This window comes from Sebastes fasciatus, chromosome 5 (genome assembly GCF_043250625.1).
Source record: "Sebastes fasciatus isolate fSebFas1 chromosome 5, fSebFas1.pri, whole genome shotgun sequence".
Taxonomy (NCBI): Eukaryota; Metazoa; Chordata; class Actinopteri; order Perciformes; family Sebastidae; genus Sebastes; species Sebastes fasciatus.
Window position 1 is genome coordinate 10,688,636 of NC_133799.1, and position 11,994 is coordinate 10,700,629.

Here is an 11,994-nt window from a genome sequence, read left to right on the forward strand (position 1 = left end):
TGTATGAATGTGTCTGTCATGGGCTTCATTAAGGAGTTTGGTTTATATGAAAAGACAAACTTTAGTTTTGCAAAATGACGAGCAAAGTTTTTGTTTACTTCATCTCCTGGCATGCTGATGATTTAAGACCAGAGAACACAATCTGTGGAGATTTCCTCGTTCTCAAACACAAGATGATAAGTTTATCTTTCCAATGAATCACCTCCCGGAACTTAAAAATGGATTTAGATCGAGACGCTCCCGTAGAGAGGAAACAAAAAAGTACCGTGCTCAATTTAAGATGGCTTCCCTTTCTGTCTCTTGGTAGGGGGTTGCGATGGAGGAAGAGAAAAAGTTAAACACAGAGGCAGACGGAGGAAGAGCGTTGAGAGAGAGAGAGAGAGAGAGAGAGAGAGAGAGAGAGAGAGAGAGACAGAGAGAAGCCTGAAAGGGAAAAGAGAGAAGACAGAAAGAGGAGATGTGCCGGGGCGTCTCAGGCAGATCTGGGCCACTGAGCACAACCCTGGAAGAACAGAGGAGAAAAAAGAAAAGGACTGGCCTGGAAACGGGAGAGAGAGAGAGAGAGAGAGAGAGAGAGAGAGAGAGAGAGAGAGAGAGAGAGGGAGAGAGCGATGACAGAAGGAGAGGAGGGAGAGGAGAGGCTCATATAAAGTCTTTCCTCTGTGAGCTTCACATATACTGAGGAACAGTTGGACGAGTGAAGCCTTGAGATGAAAAACCAAATACGTCGGTCTGGAAATGTTTGTGAAGAGCCAGTTGACTTTCTGTTGATGATGACATCACTTTACATTAACATGTAATAGCCTACTGTTTTACCTCGGATATTTAAAGGGTAATTCCAACATATTACAACTTTGATCTAAAACTATCAATCGATTCAAATATTTATTTATTTTCCAAATGTTCAAAATGTACCTTAAAGGGAGATTTGTCAAGTATTCTTATCAACATAGGAGTGGACAAATATGCTGTCTTTATGAAAATGTATGTATATATTTATTATTGGAAATCAATTAACAACACCAAACAATGACAAATGTAATCCAGAAACCCTCACAGGTACTGCATTTAGCATAAGAAATATGCTCAAATCATAACATGGCAAACTGAAGCCCAACAGACAACAACAGCTGTCAGTGTTTCAGTGTGCTGCCTTGACTATGACTTGCCCCTAAAGCATTTTTTGAACATTAAAGCATGTAAACATGTAAAGTATGCACCTAATAATAAGCATAATGGGTCCTCTTTAATAGCTTATATGTGTTTCAACAAGATTTCTGCTCATGTTCAAAATGTTCTGCTCATTCAAAAGATTTCCCACATATCTGTGTTCTCTGAGAAGGCATAATATTTTAAGAAAAAAGTAATATTACGAGAATAAAGTCGTAATTTAATGAGAATAAAGTCATAATATTTCATGAAAAAATCAGCCTGTGTATGATGTTTGCTCTGCTGATATGGTAGTATCTCATTCAGGCCGTCTGACAGAACCCCATTTGGGACTCTCTGCATGAGACAACATTTAGTGAAGCGGCTGTACATTGCTCTTCATCGGAGGTGAAAAAATGACTCTAAGAGAAAATACTTCTGATCAGACATAAATCACCAATGTGTGGCTCAGTGTCCACACAAATAAAATGTAACTTCATCACCTCAGATAAAGAGCAGCTTCTCCTGGACTAGAGAGACAGTCCTAAACAGAGCGAAGGTGTCAATGAGCTAATTGATTAATCAGCTTATCATTTCTTATATTCTTTATTAGCACTGTACTGTTAGAAAATCACTGCAGTAACCCAGAGATGTTATGTCTCTGACAGCACGACTCTCGGTCACGCTGCCTTTCTCTGTCTGACTGCTTGTTTATTTGTCTGTATTGCGTTCTATTTATACACCCCGCTGTTTGTCGTCTAACTTTCTGTCTGTCATTTGTTGGTATTTGTCGCTGAATGCAGTCCTTAACTTTTCCACTACAGTGTGAAAAGTAGGAAACATCTTTTTCAGGTCATTCTGTGGCTGGAGTCTAGGTAGTTTAGGAAACACTGATATAACCCATTTGTGTATTTGTTCATTCGAGCATCTGAGCGGAATTGATTCCCACATTTTGGGTGCAGGTGAACTGTCAGCTGTTGTGCTGTGTTCTGTTTTGCTGGCCGATTGTTATTTTTAGTGTCAGTGATATAAGGGTCATTGAGTTTTACAGACGGGCCACCTGGAGCCACTGTGGCAGACAGATCGGACTGGCTGCTAGAAAGAAAATGCCCCAAACCGTGATTCAACAAGAGAGAGACTTTGTTCTCAGGATAAAGAAGCATTGGTCATTTTGTTCAAATACTTAAAATGGCAGTTGGTTATGTTTTCCTGACAGTGATATCTCTTTATGTTGTTCCTCATTGGCATAGGTGGATTTGGCATGGCATTGTTATACATCTGCAAAAACTCTTTGAGAAGAGGTTGGAGGTGGATGGTTGGGCATACAAAGTGTGTGACTATGGCTCGTACCTTGTCTCCTATCAGAAGATACTTGCTCACAAATACAAGGGTCATTGCTCGCTGAGAAACCACATGCACGATATCCCTGAATAACAAAAGTTAGAAAATAGATATTGCTGCTCCCTTAAGTCACTGGTTGAGCAGTTGCATGGCATCGCCTCCACCACTTCTCACTAATTAAGTAGCTTTCTTGTAAGCAAACATTGTGTAAATAACATGGTTTGTGGACTGCCGTTTTGAAGCCTCGAGTTCGGCATTTTGGCTGTCGCTATCTTGTTTTTTTGCAAGTAGAGGTGACAAGAGAGGGTGGAGCTAAGTTCAATCGAACGCTGAATAAAACATTTTTAGGTGACCAAAAATGTAACGATTAACTTTCATGAACAGAAAACAAACTGTGAAAGGGTTAAAGTTGTAAGACAGAAAACAGACAACTCGTAGACCGGACAACGCCGTGGTAGCGACCTGTCAATCACAAGGTAGCCACACCCTAAAGCATACCCTGCTTTATGGTCTATTTGACTGTAAATGGGACCATAATTTACTAAATGAACATCATGCTGTATTGAAGAATACTTGAAACTAGCGATTGAGACCATAAACTCATGTTTACAATGTTTACTGAGGTAATAAATCAAGTGAGAAGTAGGGTCATTTTATCACAGACTTCTATACAATCAGACTTCTTTTTGCAACCAGAGGAGTCGCCCCCTGCTGGCTGTTAGAAAGAATGTTTTAAATAAGCAACCAACCACTTTTTCCAACAATTTATGTGACATTATATGCCATGTTCATTTCTGTGATCTTGGAGGTAAGGGACTTACAAAAGAGAGATTCTCAGAAACTACAATATTCTCCACATTTATCCATGCCTGGTAAAGACTAATATTCCTCTTTCCCCCAATGCATCAAATTGTCTTAGTAGTTTTTTTCGTCAGATCACTACAGAGCTTCCAGGTAAATGTTAGAATTTATTAACCATTGACATCAGTCTCAACTGATATACCACAGTAATGTGAGAGGTAATTCACGTACATCCCACAGGAAGTTAACAGGGACTAACTGTTGTTGCCTCGCTGCATGGCTGGGCCCCTTCTATGTGGAGTTTGCATTTTCTGTATTGGTATTGATTATCTTTTTTTTCTTGATTAATTGGTTGGTTTATATAATGTCAGAAATTGGTGAAAAATGTTCATTATAATTTCCTAGAGTCCAAGGTGACATCTTCAAATATCTTGTTTTGTCCAACAAACAGTCCAAATATATTCAGTTTACAGTCACAACACTTAGGAAACCAGAAAATATTTACATGTGAGAAACTGAAACCTGCGGATTTTTAAATGTTTTTCTTAGAAAATCACCCAAAATAATCAATTGATTATCAAAAATAGTTGATTTATTGTCTGTCAACTGACCCATTGTTGCAGCTCTAGCCTAGACATTCACGTTCGGTGAACTTGTGATTAAATTGCCCGTAGGTAGGTGTGAATGTGAGTGTGAATGGTTCAATCTCTATATGTGTCAGCCCTGAGATAGAACCTGGCAACCTGTCCAGGGTGTGATAGGCTCCAGCCCCCCTGTGAACATGCACAGGAGAGGTGGGTACAGGTGATGGATGGATTATTGGACAGATGTTGCTGCATATTTGTTAAACTCATGCCTAATACATTGGTTTTATAGTTTCAGCAGCAATTAAAGACATATTAAGAACACACAAAACCTACACATTCGATATTTTATTTGCATACTATGTGGCAGGATGATATCCCAGACTTAAAGGTGCTATATTCGAAATTCAGAGCATTAATATAGCAGCAAATAACTATTTGCTATGTAAAGATATAGAGGAGTAATGTCTACCTGAGCAGAGAATGAAATTGCTCTCTCTCTCTCTGTGTGTTGGAATCTGAGTTTCTCTGTGCTTTGTTTACGTAGCCGGTCCGGCCACACGTAAATGTTAGCGCCTGTGAGTCGCAGTGTGTATGCCCTACTGGTTGGCTAATGGGCCTCGCTCTGCACAGAGAGCAAGTAGCCTACTACTCACCCATCTTTTAAGTGGTTACATCTCTAGTCTGATCTCGACCGCACAGCTGATAGATACGTTGTTTGTTTACACGATGTAACAGAAAATGTCCAATGTTATTAGGCTATAAGTAAATAAAAAGACCACAAATCTATCTTCTTATTTTGTTGGTTTCTTATTCTGTCAATAAGAAGACACATCAAGGTCGACATCATTTATCATTCCAATAAATTATTCTGTTCTACGTTATTATAAAAAATATAAGATGCATTTCTAGGGGGTTCAGTGAGCCTCCTGAACCAACACAAACTGTGCCTGTAGTTAACACTGTTAGCTCTGTCAGCACTGTTGCCGTTGTTTGCACTGTTGGTGCTGTTAGCCCCGGCTCAGCCGTTGCCATGTTGAGAGCCGTGTGGAGGTAATCCCTCAATCATAGATATGCTCTGAATTTAGCATTTAGCACCTTTATTGTCCATCATCAACATCCATCGATCCCCTCGAGATAAACCTGTACTTCAAACCTCAATAACCTTGTTTTCTGATCATTCCGGTTCATGCTAAATGACTCCTCACAACACTGATATAGCATATTTCTCCTGGTTAGTAAAAGCCTGGCTCTTCCAACATGACGTTTAGAAATGATTAAGGTCCTGGCTCAGAACAAAAGACAAATAACTGTGTGTTTGTATGCATGTGCTGGTGCAGGTACCTGCTCTAAGTGGTTATTTAATGAATGTAAAAAAGACAGAACAAGCTGTTCCTGGCTGCTAGTTAGCTACCTTCCTCCCACATACACACACACACACACACACACACACACACTGACACACTACTCAGGGATTTGTTTGACAATGCGAAGCACTGAGATGTGAAACAGGATCTTCCATTTTCTCTCGCAGTCACCGTCGCAAAGTAATCATGAACTAAATGAGTCTGCGTGTATGCGTGTGACTGTTATTTCATTGGTTTCTGTGTGTGTGTGTGTGAGGGTGCTTTATGTGTGTCTGTTTCACATGTGCTTGTGCGTGACAGTGTGTAATTGTGAGAGTGCAGAGACCTGGGGTGAGTTCTGCAGCCAGAGTGCAGCATTCACACCTCTACAAACAAAAAAAACAGTCGGAAAGAGAGACATGTAGAAGCTGCTCTTCCTCAGGTGCTCTAAAGGTGTCTGATATATTTGAGTCTACGCAAAGCGTCACCAAATGTGGAGCGATCGCCCACTGAGTGCAGCATGTTCTGTTTTATGACAGAGAGAGAGAGAGTGAGTAAAAATACACCCAGCTCCTGGGAGACGGTCTCTATGGCAGCGGTTACTATGGTGACAGCAAGGCTGCACGTGAAGTGATGGCTGTCATGGGACCCAGGGGAATTCACCCTCTCGAGCTGGAGGCAAACACACACACACACATGCACACACAAACACGCACACGCACACACAAACTTTAATGAAGAGCAGATGGAAGAAAAGAGACCATATGAGGTGAAATTCAGGGAGAGCAATGACAGTGGTGCAAAGTAACTAAGTTAGTTTACTCAAGTACTGTAAAGCTGCAGCGGGTAGAAATGGAACAAATATGATACAAAAAAAGTTATTTTATAAAACGGTCACTATACAGTATCTGACAGTAGTACATGAGACGGGTAATCTGAAAAGAATCATGTGCCTCTGTGTCCTCCGGTGCTCCTAATTGCCTCAAATGTTTTCAGAAACATCTTGTAGTGTACTGTTTAGCTGTAAAATGAGAAAGGTTGTGACCCGGCAGCCATGTTGAGATCAGTTGAGGAAATACTAAGCACCGCCCATCAGCCGGAACACAGCCAATCGGAACGCTCTCTCTCTCTCTCTGAAATGACCTGTGATTGGCCAAAGTCTTCCATCACGGACTAGATTTTGTAAAGCCTGAAAACAGAGCCATGAGGAGGTGCAGAAGTCTAGTATTCTCTCAGAACACTTGAATTACAATATGCTGAAAGGTTATTGTGTAATTTTTGCCTAATGATGCCAAAAACATTTTGCCTACTGCAGGTTTAAGTATGAGTCTTTATACTCGCTGTACTCTAATATTGTAATTTTTACTCCACTATATTTACATTGTAATTAGTAACTTTACATATTTTGCAGGTTATCTCTTTATACAAAGCATATTAGGGCTGCAACTATTATTTAGTTAATCGATTATTTTCATTGACGATTAATCTGTTGATTGTTTTCTTGATTAATTGATTAGTTGTGTGGTCTTTAAGATATCAGAAAATGGTGAAAAATGTTGATCAGTTTTTCCTAAAGCCCAAGTTGACGTCCTCAAATGTTTTGTTTTGTCCACAACTCAAAGATATTCAGTTTACTGCCATAGCGGAGTAAAGAAACCAGAAAATATTCACATTTAAGAAGCTGGAATCAGAGAATTTGGATTTATTTTTTTCTTAAAAAATGACTCAAACCGTTTAATCGATCATCAAAATATTTGGCGATTCATTTAATAGTTGACAACTAATCTATAAATCCATTAATCATTGCAGCTCTAAAGCATATAATCATCTTCTAAAAACCAATTCAGTGTTTAGTGAAAAAAATCATCTCCCATTTATCAGGTCGTTTTTAATCTGGAATTGAATCCTTAAAGTATTACTTTCTTATATAAACAGAATTAGATTATTTTGCCAAGTACATACATACAAGGAATTGTATTTGATTTGGTTTTGTGCAGCTCTCTCAACGTTCGTACACAGAGATAGAAATAACAAGGACAACAAAGCTGAACAAATAAAGGTGAGGAATAGACAGGATTGTTATGTACAGTAGTGAAAAAATAGGTGTATATATAAATATATATAAAAAGCACAAAGTGGGAAAAAGCTGCCTGTGTTATAAGATTTCAACCTGTTTTCAATGCAAATCAACTGGTTCAAAGAATTTTCTAAAATAAACTTGAATAATGTCTCAACCCAGCTCGTTCTTTCTTGTTCTGTAGAAAATGTTTTAACAAGTTGATTTACATTAAAAACGGGTTGGAATATTTTACTGCACCGCAAAATAAAATCTTAAAAGACTCTATTGCTGACAGGAATTTCTTTATGATAATCAAGTTGCAAATTAAACTGCAAAAACACACACCCAAACCAGCTACAGCAAAATGCTGCTTACACATAAACGCACTAGTTATTATCCTGTGATATGTGTGACAGGGACCATTTACCATAATGATTTTGATTTTGTTCATTTATTTGTTGATAATACATCAGTACTTTTGCTCAAGTAGGTTTTTGAATGCAGGACTTTTACTTATTTTAATTATTGTAATTGAGTATTTTGCTATTGTGTTATTACTAGAATCTGAATACTTGTTTCACCTCTGCTTGCTAGTGTGTAAATGTGTGCATGTGTGGGTGGCTGCGTGCGTGTGTGGGCAGGTGTGTGTATTACCAGTTCTTGCAAAATTTCTCACTACTCACATCTTTGTTTCTTTTATGTAATTATCATCGTACTGATATGAACAAAGCTAAATCCTTTAAATGTGTGTCTGTACAGTATAATGTAGTGTGCTGGGAGCTTGCACATGCACACATGTAGCGTTGCCTCTGCAGAGTCAGTCTGCTCTGTCATGCTGTTTCCATAGCAGCAGCGAGAGCCAACACAGCCAACCACGCTCACTTCCTAGTTTTACCCCATTGGTGCCGGATCGCTCTGACTGTACCTACCTTTTGTTTTTTTGGCTCTCGGGGAGTCTGAGTCTGTCCCCCCTTACATTCGTTCACTCAGACGGGGTCGACCAGAGCTCCAGAAACACAAAGAAACACAAAAGAAAAGCAAAGATTTTATAATTAGGTCCATTTTCTTCCACAAAACATGACAGCCATGAATGAACATGAGCTGCATGTGGATTTTTAAAGCCCAAATTCTGGTATATTGTGGTAAAGGTGCTCTATACGATATCCAGAGCATTAATGTAGCAGCAAACAACTATTTGCTATGTAAAGATATAGAGGACTAATGACTACCTTTGTTGCAGGCTGTTCTCATAAACCGTTGGTAGCTATACCTATGAAAAATAATGCGCTGTAATTCATGTAACGCTATATCCCACAAAATTAATTTGTATGTAATCCACGTAATTGTGAGCCAAGAAGTATAAAGAGCGACAAACGGCGCATAGGGAGGAGGTCAGGGTGGATAGGTGGGTCCAAAAAACATCGGACTGTCGCTCAGAAGACCGGTGTTCGTACCCCGTGTGAAACCAGAAGTCTACATTGATTTATTTGTAACGTAACTTCCATACTTAAGTTACGCCACTTCCAGAGTTATTTTAACCCAAATCAAGTAACTAAGTAGTTTTGTTGCCTAAACCGAACTAAGTAGTTTCCTGTGAAGACACGAGAAATTGACACATGCGTCTCGTGTTGGAAGGAAAACACACAAAAAGTGAGGAATAACTTTTCATAAGATATCATACGAACCGTTGTATGAGGTTAGGTTATTTGTTGACATAGCCAGTTTTTAGTGCAGAAGCGTTTCACCCACCCTCCGGTTCCCGTCCACATTAACACTGTTAGCTCTGTCAGCAGTGTTGCTGTAGTTTTCACTGTCAGCGTTGTTAGCACCGTTAGCTGCGTCTCAACCGTCGCTATGTTGAGAGCCGTGCGGAAGCAATAGAAATGCTTCAAATCTCGCATTTAGCACCTTAAAATTGATCATCTTATTGTCATTTGCCTCATATTTATATTTTGAAATAAAAAATCCACAGATTGGAGGAAACACTCCTGTTCTGTGCATCTTCTTTGTCCATATTCTGGGTTCTTCTTGGTGTTTGTGTCATTGAGGTGACTGCCCTCAGTCGGCACTCATCGCTGCCCATGTAAACAACCTCCCATTTGCTCCTAATATTTGTCATTGTCCCTGCTGTCATTGCCTAATTCGAATTGGTTAACATCAGCGCTGCTCTCTTGTTCTCTGCTCTCTTGACAAAAAAAGCTGTTATTTTTAGTCTAGTCTGTCTTTGCATGCTTAAGCTGTTACATCAATAGACTGTGAGTGCAGAATCAAGCAGCTGCAGCAGCAGTAGCTCAGAAAAAACAGATTGTTTAACAGACTGCGTGCTGATATTTATACTTTTGACTTCTCCAAATCTTTAGCCGCAATACTTTTCAGTGTTTTTTTTAACTGGGTCATTTTGGAGGTCTTAATAGAGAGTCTCTAATCATTCAAGGTTAATTCACCTCAGGTCAGTCTGGAAAACAAATGTAGCTTGTGTGTGAGTAGGAATAAATAGACTTTATGACTGTGATGACTGAAGGAAAAACAATAAAGATCAAGCAAAGCCACAAAAAGAAGACAATTGCTATAAGAAAGAAAATAAAAAGCTTATGACCCACTTTAATCCCCTTTAATCTGTAGTAGAGATCTACCAAAAGGTCATATCATCTCTGGTCGGTGTTGCTGGTTTTGGAGAATTATACTGGGCCATCTGGTTCTTGGCTGGGATGTCAAGCAGTTGATTAGAGGATGCAGCAAGCATTAAACCGATTTCACACCTTTAGCTTTCAGCCAAGTTAGCACTCAGACTGCCTGCTTACTCAGCCAATGAATCCTACTTCTGCTGTGTAACCATGACAGAGCATGTCATCTGACGCGTGTCCTCTGCTGATTGGATGGCTGCACTGAAACCAAACATATAAAAGGAGATATAGTCGGCTGAATGCATAAGAGTGTGACATCTACCACAAGTCTAGGCCTACTATATATACACAAATGGGATATATTTATATGAAGTAATGTCTTGTGTCACATACTTTCCGGTGCTTTGTTCAACCATCTTTGGTGCAGAGGATCTCGTACAGAGCAGCAGGATGTCTTGACCTGTATTCTGCTCCAGGCCTGGAAACTGTTAACACAACATTTAACTGTTGATAGTGAGGCTGATGCGGCTTGTTGTCCAAGTTAGTCATGCTGACACGCTATCTTCTGGTGGACAGGCGGGTCTGTTACACGCTATGGCATGATATCAGGATGTGCCCAGCTTAGTTTTACAGCATCTTTGTCTGAGTTGGCATTCCATCACATTGACATTTGTATTCAGACTAGAAAGGAAAAGGAAAACACAGGACATGCCTCTTATCTGAGCTGTGTAAAGCCTAATTGTTGAAATCTCACCCATTCCCCAGCAGCTAAACAAACCCCGGGTTGCCTTTTAGCTCTAAACATGAGGGGTGAGACAAGAACCAGTGGTCCAAGGTGTGAGCTCCATGAGAAGCTCTGACTGCTGGGTTTACACGTACTGTAGACAAACAGTAAATCCCAGCTCGCCTCATTACGCCCGCTTTGAGCATGACTGTGGATAAGGATGTATTGATTTTAACGGTCCAACCCCTTTTAGATAAACAGTCCTGGAGGATCTGCGTTTTTTTTTTTTTTTTTATCAGATTCAACTGGCCTTGAGCAGATAACATAGTGTCCTCACAGTGCTCAAGATCACTCCGCCTATCTCCTGAATTCATCTGGTCACACTGGGCCGGACATGTGTGTGTTTATAGACAGATAAAGATGCAGGTCTTATCTCCGAGCCTCCTGGTCTCCTTCTCTCTACGCCTCCTCATTTTCATGTTCTCTCCCTCCTTTTTTTCCTCCTCAAACCCCCTTTTTGATTCCCCTTTGTCTCCTCAGCTTCACTCCTCATCCCCTCCTGTTGTCCTCTTCCTCCTCTTCCCCTCATCACAGCTGTTTTTTTTATCTCATCCAGATCAAACAGGAAATTGAGGCGGCAGTCAAGATAACTGAAGATTCACTCTTTGTTCTATCTGAAAGAGCTGGCATTAAAACGTTTTTTTATTATTATTATTTGTCAGTAGATTGAGTGTAGTAAGCGTTTAGGGTTTGAAATGATAAAGCTGAATGATAAATCGTCCTCACTCAAGGATTTTAATACCCGTGGTTTGCCTACTCGTGCCATTCAGCTGCTGGCTTTTTAAATGGAGTCGTGTAATGGAGTGACGGAGTGATGTTGTCGCTGAATTACAAAGGATTCAGTCTAATTATATGGCTGTGGCCTGTTGTTTGAAGAGAGTGACTGTGTGTGTGTCTGTGTGTGAGACAGAAAGAGTTGAGCCTCCGCCTGCTGTGTAACTGCTGGTTGGCGAGTGATGGTTGTATTATCTGCCCTAGGTTTTACACCTGCCTGGCGGTCGTTGGAAAGCATTGCAAAGTTTATCTGAAGCTAATGAAGCTTCAGCAGTCTGAGATAAACATATAAATGGGTTTCTTCCAAAGATATGGTCTTTTTTTGTGCGAAATTACCTCTTTTTGATTCTCCCCCGGTTCTAAGCTGAGCTGCAGTGAGGGCATACTTCAACTCGTCACATACAGACGTTTGGTCAGGACCCCTTGGCGTCACTTTCTAACAAACTGGGTAGCCATACCCGCCAAACTAAGATGCTCCACTACAGTCGCAGATAAACACTTGGTTATGTTTAAGCAACTAATCTACTTGGTT

The 11,994-nt window shown here is 40.1% G+C and overlaps 1 protein-coding gene across 15 annotated transcripts in view; it reads left to right on the forward strand.

Moving 5' to 3' along the window:
* lrrc7 (leucine rich repeat containing 7) overlaps nt 1-11,994 on the forward strand; it is a 132,005-nt gene that overhangs the window by 68,140 nt on the left and 51,871 nt on the right. The window lies entirely within an intron of this gene.